This window comes from Cupressus sempervirens, chromosome 11 (assembly GCF_028749045.1).
Source record: "Cupressus sempervirens isolate cs-2001-9-10 chromosome 11, ASM2874904v1, whole genome shotgun sequence".
Taxonomy (NCBI): domain Eukaryota; kingdom Viridiplantae; phylum Streptophyta; class Pinopsida; order Cupressales; family Cupressaceae; genus Cupressus; species Cupressus sempervirens.
The window spans coordinates 613,117,436-613,131,306 of record NC_143128.1 but is presented as its reverse complement, the minus strand read 5'-3'; the positions used below and the strand labels follow the sequence as shown (position 1 = coordinate 613,131,306).

Below are 13,871 nucleotides of genomic sequence, written 5' to 3'. Positions count from 1 at the left end.
TCACCATATCAGCTTGCCAGGCCAACTCCCATAGTCAGCTTGCCAAGCTGGCAATTCAAGTAGAGTCACCAAGTCAACTCTTTAGGTTCACTCACCAAGTCCGCCCCTTAGGTCAACTCTCCAGGTTAGCCCACCAAGTCACCCCCACTGAGTCACCTCAACGAGTTGACTCTTTAAGTCAGCTCACCAAGTCTACTGTTCAAGTATGCACACCAGGTCAGCTCACCAAGCCCACCAAGTCATGTCACCAAGTCGATTGTTTGAGTACACTCACAAAGTTGACTCTTTAAGGTTGGCTAGCCAAGCTAGCCCACCAATTCATGTCACCAAGTCGCCTCACCAAGTTGGCTTGCCCACATGTCCCACCAAGTCCCCAAGTCTACTCGCGTCTCTAAGTGGCCTTGGTAAGTCGGCTCACCAACTTGCCCCACCAAGTTGCCACTTTAAGCCTACTCACCATGTCAGATTGCCAAGCTAGCTCCCCAAGTCAGCTTGCCATGCTGACAATTAAAGTACATTCACCAAGTCTATTTCTAATTCATTGTCTATAGCTTAAAATAGAAATACATCTACTAAACAAAATACAAATCACTCAACAAATTTGAATGTGGTAGAAGAGTGATCAACAACATAGTGAATCGAGTCTATAGGTTTGTGGCATTGATGACACTTGTTGGTTTGAGAAGAGATTCAAAAGGAGGCCTGGTTGAGGATGCATTTCAATAGCAAGCAAGAGCAAAGATATGATGCATGCATCACTCTGATGAAAAGACTGGCAACGAATAACATGCAAACAAATGCTTATTTTATAAACTTCAATGAAATCTATTTTCTCCTGATCAGATCAAAAGATTGCAAGACATCACTCAAGGCATTTGCATCATGATCTTAGCCAAATTATAGGAAGTCATTGTAATCAAATTACTTTCTTTCAATATAATGGGAGGAATCTCCTTTCACAGCAATTCACCAAAAACAAAAAAACAAAAAACATGTAGAAAACAAAAAGTAGAGAATGCCATTTAAAGAACTTTTTCAGTATGCTGAAGAAAGCTGGTAGGCAATACGGTACAGAACTAGATTAAACACATACCCACCATTTTAATCTCAAACAAGACATCCAGTGAATTGTTATCCTATTTTAAAACAATCCCTCTATAGCATGAATCAAAAGATGCCTTAAGAGAGAAAAGCAAGTTTCTAGTTGCTCTTCTGAGTCTACCTCTTCGCTCGATGATGATTCTATTTCTAAAATCCAATGCAAAATCAACTATAGCATGTTAATGTAATCAAAAGAAACTTGACATAATTTTGCCTCTAGAATGGCTTTCATGTACACGCAGCTCAAAAGCTTTGATTGATAACAATTTGCACTTAACATAAACAAAATAGAGAATGGTATGAATTGGATAAAAGAAACAAAAGCTACAATCGCCAAATCATTAGAACATCCACCACCCATGGAAATAGACAGTGACTCTTTCTCTGTACTTTTATGTCTCTTTTGATAAAATTTGAACCCATCATCCAAAGAAGAGTCTTGCTTATCAACATGATGTACTTGGAGATTACCATTATCTCTACTTGTCTGATAAAAATATCTGGCAAGCTTCAGACCCAATAAGAAATAATCATCCCAGGCCTCAGCAATTCTACCAAAAAGATCTCTGTGCGCACACAACAAAGCCAACAAGACAAAAAAGTTTTTTCCAAACACTTTATGGCATAATGTAACAAGGGGAGGAAAGTTTTCCACTATTTCCTCTGGCATTGCAGATACTATGGAGGATGCAAATGCAGTTGTTGTACCAAATTTCCTCTCACAATCTGTATTCACTACAAGTGACAACACTTGGGAAAGAGATCGTTGAACAGTAGGATTGCCTTTTCCCAAAAAGTGAGTATCTATTGATTCCAAATTGGATCTCACTTGCTCTTTGGATAATATGCCTTGGGAAAAATGAAGCAAACTTCTCAATGGACTCCATTCACAAAGAAAATCTTTTGAACCATGATCAAATTGATATGCTTGATTGATTTTTGGAAGCAAAGTAGTCACAATTGTGAAAGATAATGAACTTGAATTAGCCTATGAGAGGAAATATCCACTTGTCAACATAAGGATCTAACTTCAAACTCAGAATGAACTATATGAGGAAGAACAGATACACACCTGAGCCTACAAAAGAAAGTTCATCACACTAGCTACATAGAATGAAATCATTGTTCGGTGGGCAAGCTTCTGACTTTTGGAACTTGACTCGACAACTCAAAAGCACTTTTGCAAGACATAGATCACAAGAGGGCTAAAATGTGGAGGTGAAAGATCTGCATAATTTTTAATGAGTAAGTTTTTAATCAAAAATAAAAAAGTAAATGAACAGACAAAAAACTTTATTATACAAGCCCAACTAATAATTTTCACTTTTCAGAATGAAATTGCGGTTGTTGTCAGACATATGTTTTCCATAATTCATTGTGCATCAGCAACTACTCATCAAAGGCTAAGAAAACCATGTAGTGTTTGGAACTAGGTTGTTATTTTCTTCAAGTCAAAGGGATGAAATCATTTGAAAGAAAAGAATTTTTTTTTAATAAAAATATAATTAGTGCTATAGTTAAACCCAAGACAGACAAGTCATTCTATGATTCTAGATATTTTCTAATAAAAGAAATAGAAAGACATGAAATGGGAGGTATGGGGCATAAAAAAGTTAAAAGATGCTTCTCATAACAAGAGAAAACAAGTGAAATTCACCCTGATGAAAAAAAGATTACTTATTCTTCAACTCTAGTAACTCAGAAGAGTAAGAACCTTTAGTATTGGAAATTGAAATGAGCAATCTTATTAATCATTTCACATGGGCTAATGACATAGAACATGAATTTCAAGACACCAAAACATTTGATGATGAAAAACACAATTCATAAATAAAGAATAAGGCAATGATGGAACTTTCAAGCACTCTTAAAAATAAAATACAACTAAAAGTAAAGTGTACCAGAGAGATGCATATTCTGGATTCCATTGTGTGCCACATTTTTGCATCAACATTTCGAATCACACATAGTGATCCATCATCAAGATGAGAAGATCTATAGGAGATAAAAAAAATTTGAATCCAGAATATGCATCTCTCTACTATGACTGATTGTGGAAATCTGTTCTTGTTAATAAAGTGTACCAGTTGAACAGGAGTCTATAAAATTTGCAAATGGTTAACCTATATGATGGTTAATGCCCCTTGAGATCATATGTGACTAAAATAAGCTCCTTATCCCAAAAACAGAAAATAGAATTCAATTTTGAAAATGGAAAAACAGACAGTTATAGCATCACAGTGATTTCCAAATTGCTAATTGCAGCAAGTGGTGGTTACAAATGTATCTTGGAGAGTAGAGAACTATTATGAAAGTTACAGATCTTTCACAGTGACTGTGGAGCTAGAAGCATAGTTCCACTATGTTTTAGTCATTCTTCTTTGAGTAGTGGGCAAGGGTTGATGGCCTAATTGTAGTTGGTGGCATTAGAGAGGAAACATTACAATTTCATCAAGCTACATGCAGACAATATCTGTGGCCCTTCCAAAATGAAGAACCAGAACTTTGTCCAATGTATCCCTAATGTGCTTGTCAACTTCCTATTTCCTCGTGAGAGTTTGTAGTAAGTAGCTCATCTCTTTAGAAAAAGGAATTCAACTTCACCCTTTTTCTACAAACAAACACTGGCTATTACCACAATGCAAGCAATAAGGGACACCTCAAGCTGCTATATAACATGCAAAGTAGAGAATGGATTTAATAATAAACATCTATCCTAGAGAGATTTAGAATAAGGTCATAGGAGGAATGTAAAGTAGCTCATTATGCCAGATCGAGCCCAACATTTAGTAGCATGACTTTTGAAAGATATAGATGCCACTTTTTTGGGAATCAACTGCACATTTATTGAATGAAATCAATCTATATGATGCATCTTTTCACATGGAATGATTCACAAGAGACCATCTCTTGTGAGGTTGAATGTTAAACAATGGAACTCCCTCATGATCATTCCTACTAATGTTGGTACCCAATTTGTTTATAGATATGAATGCTCACCACAATATGACAATGACAATGCTATTTGGTGGGTAGTTCGTCCACGACCATTAATACCTTCTTATAACCATTTATTAAATCCCAACATTCTAACCTCATTAAGCTCATTTTGAACTTGTGGAATTTGAAAAATAAGAATAGTACGTTATCCTACAGAAATCCCTTGCATACCACAGTAATCTTCTCTTTCTATGTGTGTATACAATGCTCATGCAATATAGCAAAACAATCTTTTTAAAAGAAAGGTAGATCTCCATACTAACCTCCACAAGCCAAGCCTTGCTTGCTCTGTCTTTCTCCTTTTCAAGAGCGTGGAGCTCAATTTCTAATTGAATTTGTTTCCTTTCAAGTGCATCAATTTCTTCAGGTTGACTATCTAATTGCACTCTCACATTTGCACATGCCTCATCAATCAGATCAATTGCTTTGTCAGGAAGATTTTGGTTTGTTCATAGTCCAAACAAGAAAACAATAATTAATCAATTTCAAAAAGCCCACAAAATGTCTGCATTCTACTCAATGAAAATTAGTGTCTCAAGCTTCAACAAACTTCTTATACTTTAAAATCAAGTAATTAATCATACACAGTCACTCGATTAAAATCAAAATTCTGTCCATTTATGATAAAATCTCATATCTAAAGAGCTGCCACACAATGCCATCTTTTTCTATCACCACTTAAATCATATGAATATCTATTTGAAGAACTTACTAGTTAAATAATGACTCGATAACTGGGCAGCAACCACTAATGCTCTGTCCATGATCCTCACACCATGGTGACCCTCGTATTTTTCTTTCAGACAACGCAAAATGCTAATAGTGTCAGCCACGCTTGGTTCAGCCATGTACACCTGCCAAAAGACACTTGTTGAGATAATCTACTCACAAGGTGATCTGTGATCCTACAGTGATACAGACCTGAAAATAAAATGCACCAATAAAATTAATCAAGGGCCAACTTTTTGAAATCGGCACTCGAATGCAACATCTTTCTCTACGTATTTTTGATACTCGTCCAGTGTAGTTGCTCCCACACACCTCAGATGGCCGCGGGCAAGCATTGGTTTCAATAAATTAGCAGCATCCATTGAACCCTCAGCATGTCCTGGGACAAACCCCCTTTGTCAAATTGAAGACAACTAATTATAATAATACATATTTAGATTTAATCAAATGGAGAAAGAAAACAAAACCAAAAAAAAATCACTCACCAGCACCGAGAACCAAATGTATTTCATCAATAAAAAGAATGACTCTTCCTTGGGATTCATCCACCTCCTTCAAAACAGATTTTAGTCTTTCTTCAAAGTCACCCCTGTACGTTGTTCCAGCAACTAGGGCTCCCATATCCAATTCTATCAATCTAAATTCTAGCAAATTACTGCAACATTCCAAAGAAATTTTATGAATGTCAAAGTGCAAATTCATGAAGTCCCAAACCAACTACAAAAACTAAAATTTAATGCCAGTCCCTATCCTAATACTACTTATATATTCCCAAGCATCAACATTTTATTATATGTTAGCTTATAAAGGTGAAACCAGTTTACAAGGACACGTGCCAATCTTTAACTAGAATGCACAAGGAATCATGCTGACCAGATATCTAGAGCTTAGAATAGCTTGTGCAAGTTGCTTCAGTGTTATTAATTTCAGCTTGTAGTAATATATAAGGGGGCATAGTGTTGCATCATTTGAACTATCAATTGCTAATTTAGAAAGAGGTGTGCCATGTAGAACAGTGTAACGTATATATTGCCACCAAAGGAAAATTCAAATGTAAAGTTTGAACAATAATATAACCCATGAAATCCTTCTGCAAGTACTAATGTATTCTTACTACTATCTATCCTACAGGAAGCCCTAGGGTATATAAAATAAAAATAAAAAGACCAGCATAAACGTCAAATGTTCCTCTCTTATTAAGCTTTTTCTTTACTTCAGAATTGCTAAAAATAAGAACCTATTTAGCAGAAAACAACTTTCCTTGGCACATCTCCTCTAACAATCCTTTGAGCCAGTCCCTCCACCATAGCAGTCTTTCCAAGACCAGCCTCTCCAATTAGCACTAGATTGTTCTTCGTCCTTCGACACAGAATTCTGATGATTCTCTTGGTCTCTTCATCCTTTCCAATAACTGGGTCAAGCTTCCCAGCTAGTTCCACCAGGTTGTACCCATAGATCTTTAGAGCCTAGAAGTTTGTATGACCAAAGGTAGTCTTCGACTTCTTTCCTTCTACCCTTAGCTTCTCAATTTCAGATTTAACACCCAAAGAACTCAGGCCTGCTTCTTCAAAGTTGTCCACAATTTGTGAATCCTCCAATAATCCTAGAATAAGATGATCTATAGCCAAATGAGAATCTCCCTTCTTCTTTTGTCTTGATTGTGTGCGCTTGATGCATTTGATTAAAGCAGTGTTGGGGGGATTTTCTTATGGAGTAGGGTTATGAGAATCAGGATATACATGATGTTGAGACTTACATGATGTGAGTCCATTCCCTTACATGATTGAAGGTGCTTATATTCCTAATCAGCCAAAATATGTGGGACTAATGATTTTTAAAGGTTGTTTGCTTTAAATGTTCCCCATAGACAAAGGAATATGCCTATTTAAGCAGTATCAATTCATGGACAAAATTAGTGAAGATTTAACAACATCTCATTTTAAAGGGCATAGTCCAAGAAGGTTAACAGGTTGATGACCACTGGTTTATTTGTATACAAACAACATGACTAATTCTTCTATCATGTAATATCTTAGTAAGTAAAGATGTTGAGTAGTAATCATAGAGGTCTTCTACCTTTGTTGGCTGGCTTCTTGAATGCGGGCTTCACTTAGAGAAATTGAATCACAACACATGCATTCATGACATACTAAAGAATCCTCCTAGTTTCAAAAAATATTGTCCAAAACTCTTGTTTTGTCACTCCCTTCCAATACCCACTCAATACTCCCCACACCCATTTCTATGCCTTAATGAAATTTAAGGATGGCTTCTTGAACATGTAATACGATCTTTTGAGCTAGCACTATATCTGAAATATCATCAGCATGGTTAGCTTTGTAAGATGTTTATCATACATCGGCATGTTGTGCACAAATTCGACGACATAACAACACAAACAATCTTTGTGGAGTCTTTTTGTCTATTGTTGTTCAAGGAGACAATCAATTCGATGGAGTGAATAGTTCTTGTAGTGGTTTGTTGAGGGTTTTTTAATTAATAGAAATCAACACTTATCTACCTTCCCATTTTGTGGAACAAAGATCTTTTAGCTGACGGGTTTCAACAAGTTAATTTTTGGGGGAAAAAGTAAAATTGTTTTCTCAAATAACATCAAAATGATCGCAGATAACTGAATAAAATGAGCTTGCATTGAAATGCTAGTTGTGGTGTGCATGGAAGAAACATTGGAATGAGAAAAACTAGGACACTTCAGAGTTCAAGGCCCAAATATGTATTGATAAGATTTAGCAGATGGTGATTTGTAGGAAGAAATTATTAAGTGTCAAGATTGATTTCACCTCTGCCTAACAAATCGAGCCATGTTTGTGCGCACTTCTATATAGAATTCAAAGTTTAAAAAAAAATCTCTTTGCTCATCTAACATGTTTCTAATTGCATAACTAAAAGGAAATTAAAATAAAATATTTACAAAATCCAAAACCGGCTATTGTGGGGGATACAAATTTTACTAGCTAGCAAGAGTACAGAGCATCATAAGCATGAGCTACACAACATGAATCTATTTTTTTCAATGTGTAACATTTTCTAAACTCAACTTCTAACAAATAAGTAAGGATCATTGAACTTGGTAAATAAGAGGTAGAATTGAGCTGCAAATAATACATTGCGAGCTTCCAAATTATCTGCTACAACAACAGACCAGTTTTTGTGTTCTTAAAATTATCATGAAGATCATTACTAAGTGCTTTGTTTAAATTAAGGAGGCCCAAGATTAGTATTGTTTAGGTAAAGTAATTTGAAGAACTAATTATTCTATCCACCTCTTGACCATAGATGGAATGTTGGTGTTGAAAAGAATCACTTCAATACAGTATTATAAATACAGCAAGTGATGTATAATAGTTAAGATTAAAATCATTATATTTCTTATTATTTCTCTCACATCTATGAAACAATATTATTCACAAAGAACTATTAAACCTCTTGTGAGTGGATTAGAATGAATTTTATGCATCCAAGATTGCATATGAGAAAAGATACAGAGTTTTAGAGTTACCTTTCAGCGTTTGGTGCAAAGCCAATAACATAGTATGTAACTAAAACCCAAATCAATGCTTCTAGAAAAGATAGTGGGATCTTCACTATCCACGCTGGTAATGCATAAGCCCAAGTTGGATAGAATAGGAGGTCTCTTTGCTTGTAGAAAACTGGAAGGTGGCCAACTGTCATTGACATTTCTGGAAATCCATTAAACATCATATAGACTAGACTGAAGAACATAGCTCCCATATATAGATTTCCATCTATAATGTTCTGCTGGTGCATTTTTGTACGCAAAAATAGCATTATTGTGATTGCCCCAATAACTGCAATCTACATTATATATTTGTCATGATTCATTCTTCTTTCTCTGATAAGATAAATAAAAGGAATGCTTGAGCTCCCCAAATTTGGGATCCAAGTGACTCACCTATCCTTCTTTAAATATGTAGACAAAAGAGTTTCTCTTCATAAGCAGTACTTCTCAAGAGAAGCAAGCTTTGAGCATGTTCATTCTACTAACACCATATCTGGTAGATGTAAGAGCTGTAGTATGGTTCATTGTTTTGTCATATGAATGTGATAACTCTTCTACAAGACACTTGCCTACATGTAAGTCTCAACATCAGGTACCAACACATGAGGTATCTTATAGCATAATACTAAATTTAAATTTTTAGGACGAAACCCCAATCTATCTATGATATCCAATGATTCAGGAATTCTAAATTATTACATCATAATGAATTTAACTCTGTATAAAATTCATCGACTACCAAAAAATAAATATCAATACTATTTTAACAAATTGAGCCCCAGTTAGCCCATAGCTCACATCGTGCACTGTAGCTCTTTCCCAACAAATGTAAACCCTACCCTGATGCTATTTTCTCTAGAACTGAATGATAACAGAAAAAAAAGTGAAATAAATTCAAGATCAATGCACCCATCAGAGCAGATCTCTGGTCAAATAGCTCTGGTTCCTCAACTCTCGTGCACGTTGAAGTTGAATAGAATCAATGAAATGGGTGGCATTTGCCCTTTTTACATATTAAGCTCGTGTTGTTCAAAATTTTGACCAACATGTGAATAGATTTAAAAAAAGCCATATTTTCCCTTTCCATACCAACCAAATTAATAAATGGTCAAAAAATTTGGTCGAAAAATGACCTCAAATGTACTAGTGAAGTCTTTGCTTACCTAAAAAGAAGGCACATTTTCCAAACATCCTAACATTTCTATCAAAATCATGGAACAAGGATGGAAAATAGTAACATGACCTCATTATCTTCATGGTAGTGATTCTTGCTAAAAAGTGGCCACCATCAGGATCATCATGAAGCTCCTTCATCATTCTCTCTACTTGATCTACATCAATACATCTTAGCAAAGATTCATTGAAGTCCTTCCTAAAGAGAATGCCATCAACTATGGCATTAGGAATTGAATACAATATGAACTGTCTTCTTTTAGCTCTACCCAATCCTTAAGGATAACCATTTCCTAATAAGAAGTCCATCATGTCATTTATCCAACTCTTCAAATTATCATCTCTCACCTCATGTTGTTCTATCAATACCAAGGAAACTTCTTGATTTGACTCTTGAAATGAAATAATCTACTTGCATATTCGTTTCCCTCTTACCAACTTGGTATTCTAGATGTCCACATCATACTCCATCACTTTGGTGATTCAACCTAACCTTTTCTCATTAATATCCTTGCTCAAAAGGAAGTCTTCCACATTGGCATGAGACACTAGCAAATGGATCCTATTGTGGGATAGGAGATGTTTGAATTTCTTTAAAGACCTTATGAATGCAAGATCTTGCTTCTCTAAAAAACTATACTTATCCTCATATCCTTTAATCCTTTCACTAAAGAAGGCAACGAGTTGTTCTTCATTCTTGTCATTCAATTGAGTCAAAACAACATAAATACTTGACTCACCTCCTAATGTGTAAAGAATGAAATCCTTATCAAAATCGAGATTGATAAGAGTAGGAGGTGGGGCTATGGCTACCTTGATTTCTTCAAAACTTGCTTTCGCTTCCTTGGTCCATGAAAAGACCATATTCTTCTTGAGCATAGTTCTAAGAGGTTTCAACATGGTAGCAAAATTGGGAATGAATCTCCTCACAAAATTAATCCTTCCAAGGAAACTTTTCATGAATACAATGTGTCCTAACAACTTTCCTTAGTTAGTGGCAAAGACACACTTTCTTGGATTCAAGGATACTCCATATTCTCTACATCTGATAAATACATTTCTTAGATGGCCAAAATGATCTATCACATTCTTTCAGTATATTATAATGTCATCAAGATTGATCAAAACAAATTTTTCAATCATGTTCTTCAAGGCCATCTAAATTGCCTTTTAAAATGTGGCACCTGCATTTTCTCATCCCAAATGACATTTTACTATAAGCATAGGTGCCCCATTTTGTCATAAATGTAGTCTTGTATCTATCAATCTTTTTGACCAAAACTTGATTGTAGCCTAAAAGTCCATCTAGGAATCAGACCTTTTTGAACCATTGACCCTAGATAGGATTTTCTCCATGGAAGGAAGGGGATGATGATCTTCAAGGGGGTCTTGGTTAAGATCCCTAAAGTCCACACATAATATGATTTCTCCACTCTTCTTCTTAACATGGACAAGATTTTCTATGCAAGAGGAATGCTTAATATGGAAAATGATGTTGCCCTCTATTAACTTGGATAACTCCTTTCTCATTAATGGTTCAATTCTAGGATTTACTAGCCTCTATTTTTGTCTAATTGGTTTGACATTATCATTCAAATCTATGGTATGTTGAAATGGAATTGGGTCAAAACCCTTTAGGTCATCATATGTCCATGCAAACACATCACTAAATTATTGACATAGATGAAATAAATTTTCTTGTTCTACTTTAGTACATACCTTTACCATATTTAGGGTTTTTTCCATCAGAAACTATGACTGGTAAGTCATCACCTTTACTTGTAGCAAGGTTCAACCTCTATCTCTTACTCAATCATTAGGAGTGAAATCACTTTCTAAAGTAAACAGATCCTTAGGAAACTTGTTCAAACTGAGATTGATGATATGATCCCCATACTAGTCATGTAATCTTGACCAGTTCCTATCTGAGAACTTTGCTTCATTCTGTAAGAAACTCACAATTTAGGCATCAGATTCAAATACTGTCCAATTAATATTATTATTAGGGATAAAAAGCCTAATCACCACTCTAATCTTTTGTTTCTTCTCATTTTCAAAGCTCCTTGGCACATCATAAGATGCACCAACTACTGCAAGCCTATCTGCATGTCCATTTCTTTCCTAGGGATGCTTTGAATATTAAATGCTTGGAAACCTTCAAGAAAATCCCATACTCTATGTTTATAAGACTTGAGCAAACCATTCTTGATGACATTCTGATTTCTCATCTGATTAACCACCAACTTACTATCTCCATATACACCCAAAGCTTGAATACCCCATTTTTGAGCAATTAGGAGACCTTGAATCAATGCCTCATACTCCACTATGTTATTAGTACAATTGAATTGAAGCATAAATCAGAAGTAGTACCTTTCTAGTGCAGGAGAAACAAACATCACACTAGCTCGTGATCCATTCTTAGTTCTTGATCCATCAAAGTAAATTCTCAATATCCCACTTGTGTCCTCTTTGGTCTTCACAAGGTTAGGGACAAAAGCATCCTTCTTTGATATAAAATAAGTACCAAGGCCTATCTCTAGGGTTTTTGATATAGGATCAAATTGATATGCATTGGTCCATTCATCTCAAAGAAAATCAGGTATCTCTACTAAGGAAGTGGTGGGCTCATTTACTATGTCATAATGATCTATCTCTAGGATAGTGCAATTCATATTGATGAGATTAGGAGTGTAGGGATCAATATGATTAAGGGCTAAGGGTTCTTCTCTTATCAAAGATTTAGTTCCATATCTTGTTTTAAAAAATATATGACCAATTATAGTATAAGTAGCCTCCTATTTGGGTAGTGAAATCTCTTGAAAGATAGATGGTAAAGTCTGGCTTAACTTTAGCAACTGGTATAACTTTAATTATAGTACAAACAGGGCACACATGTAGGGTCATTTCAACATTCCTAAGAATTTCTAGTCTTGATTGTACTACCATCCAACTATGATACATCCCTAACAATGGGCTCATATTTCATTTCTAATACATCAACAACACACTTGGGCATCACTAAATTGCTAGCCCTTGAATCAATCATGCAATTGTGGACTAGCTTATCCCCTACAATCAGAGAAACATAAAATGGAGGAGGTCTAACCTTTTTACTTTTTTCTACCTCCTTTTGTGGTTGTACAAAACTTGTGGCACTCTCCATGCTAAGTTGTTGATCCTTTGGTTAATACTCTCCAATTCATATTACAACAACTTCTTTTGCATAGGTATAGTAGCATTAGTTTCCCACATGGAAATATTCACATTTTTTTTCTTCATCTATTCTACTAAACTAAATGATGCATTAGGTGCTTTGGTCAAAACTTTTGGGGGTCATTTACATCTCTTCTACTATTATTTTTCCTTTGTTGTTGAGGAGAATTAGTAGTTTGATTAACATTGTTTTTCATCCATTGCTTGTACATGAGGTATTGCACTTGATGTTGAGGCCTGATTGGGAAGGGGAGGAATAGAATCATCAATGAATCTTCTTTTTCTCTTGGTGTTGTGAGCAAAGGAATCTTGGTTTACATTACAATGTTCCTACACCTAGTGATTCATGGAGGAACAATCCCCTTGCCATTGTGGATGAGAATCATCAATAGGTTGACTAACATTGTGTTGTTGATCCATTGCTTGCTCTTGTGTAGTTAATGCAAAATAATACTTTTCCCTCTAACACATCCAACATCCATAGGAGTAGTTATAAGAAGGGTAGAAGTCTTGATCTTGAGAAAGATTATTTTGAGGGACTAAAGCCCTATTTAGGTTGGTATTTGTAGTATGGGTTTTGTCAATAGGTCTATTTTGATTATAGGGGACACAACTATGGTTTTAGGATTTTCTATGTATGGGAGCTTGATGCTAAAATTGGAGAGGCTTATTATTTTGATCTTTTTTCTCTTCATAGTTACCAACTCATTACTCATTTTTTGCATTACTATACTATTATCCTCCATCCTCTTTTCCTAATCCTCCAACCTCTTATCCATATTCTACATCAATGTCTACATCATGGCTTCAATATTATCAACTCTATTTAGAATATGTGGAGGCTATTGGGACCACAAAAAGGTCCTAACTTGCAGAGGAAGTATGAATAGGTGCTATAATAGGTTGATCATTGGACATGTCAACAAAGAAGGGCATTGGAGGCCTTGGAACTAACTTCCTTCCTTGTATCAAGATATTTTCTACTCTTATAGAAATCACATAAGAATTTGGTAAAGTGTCCCCTCCCATAGATTGCAAAGTGGTAGCAATATCACCATTGAAGGCTCTAAGGTAATACAAGAAAGCATTACTAGGAGAAGACTTTATGGCA

The 13,871-nt window shown here is 35.4% G+C and overlaps 1 pseudogene; it reads right to left on the bottom strand.

Moving 5' to 3' along the window:
- Positions 1-1,035: 1,035 nt before the first annotated feature.
- On the bottom strand, positions 1,036-8,619 carry LOC149531188 (chaperone protein ClpB1-like; annotated as a pseudogene).
- Positions 8,620-13,871: the final 5,252 nt, after the last annotated feature.